Raw genomic sequence first — 1,272 nt, 5'->3', positions numbered from 1 at the left:
TCTCCTTCTCAAGAATCCCTGGACAGCCATTGGCAACACCCTGCTTCACAGAAATCGATGCCCACTGTCAAACGAGGAGGAATGGTCTCAAGTTGCAGCAATGGAAGTTGAGGTTGGATATTAGGAAAAACTTTCTTACTGGGAGGGTGGTGAAGCACTGGAACAGGTTACCCAGAGAGGTGGTGGACTTTCCATCCTTGGAGGTTTTGAAGACCTGGGTAGACAAAGCCCTGCTGGGATGACGCAGTTGGGGCTGGTCCTGCTTTGAGCAGGGGATTGGACTGGATGGGACCTCCTGAGGTCCTTTCCTAGCCTTGTTTTCTGTGGTTCTGCGATAGTCTTCGGCTAGCCCAGCCTAGCCAAACAGTGTTGACAACTGTCACTAGGATCTTTGAAGCTAGTATTATCTTTCCAGTCCATTTCTAGATAGTCTTACTGAAGAAGGTGCCTCCTCTTACCCACACTAGGAGGGTCTAGTACCCACACCAGGATGGCTGAGTGGTTAAGGTGTTGGACTTAAGATCCAATGGACATATGTCTGCGTGGGTTCAAACCCCACTCCTGGTAGTGTGTTTTTAGACACTCTTTCTTGCCCACAGCAGGTGACCGGACTTGATGATCTCATGAGGTCTCTTCCAGCCCTAAACATCTGTGTAGTAAAGAGCCCCTTGTACTATTGCCCTGTGTATTCTTCCCAGACTCTCCACTTCCTAAATCAGGGGATTCACAGCTGCAATGCCCAATGCCTTTTCTTAACAACACACATCACAAACTTGCTGCCTCATTATTCCTGATTTTTACAAAGCAGCTTGGCTTCCACCATTGCATTTGGGAGCCTGTTCTGTCATCACACAGACCTCACTGTCCCTATACTTCCTCTCCCTGGATTTCAACCCATCACTCCCCTTTCTGCCACACTCAATAAATGATCTCCCTGCATTGTGTTTATCTCTTTCAATGTTTGTAGGCTATTACTAGGTTGCCCACTTTGTGGTCTCAGAGCCGAGCCATGTATCTTTTCCTGATTTAATCTTTTCTCATATGTCACTCTCTCCAAACTCTTAATAATTCTTTTTTCCCCCCACTTCTTCTCTAAACTACCTCCGGCTCATCTGTATCTGTATGGTAATGAAGTGCCCAAAACTGAATGCAGTATTCTGGATGCCTAGAAAATGAGTGATGCTTACCCTTTTTTTTTTTGCTCTGTGACCTAATCCTTCTGCCTCTACGGCCTGGTGCTGGTTGGTTCTTGTTCCCACAATGCATTGCAAA

General features: G+C 46.6%; 1 non-coding gene across 1 annotated transcript; it reads left to right on the top strand.

The window, feature by feature from the left end:
- Positions 1-484: 484 nt before the first annotated feature.
- On the top strand, positions 485-567 carry TRNAL-UAA. The gene has a single exon. It is a non-coding gene; the product is annotated as a tRNA-Leu (tRNA).
- Positions 568-1,272: the final 705 nt, after the last annotated feature.

Source organism: Crocodylus porosus, unplaced genomic scaffold, assembly GCF_001723895.1.
Source record: "Crocodylus porosus isolate Cpor-Errol unplaced genomic scaffold, CroPor_comp1, whole genome shotgun sequence".
NCBI lineage: Eukaryota > Metazoa > Chordata > Crocodylia > Crocodylidae > Crocodylus > Crocodylus porosus.
The sequence above is the reverse complement of the archived record's forward strand: the minus strand, read 5'-3'. Positions and strand labels throughout refer to the sequence as shown.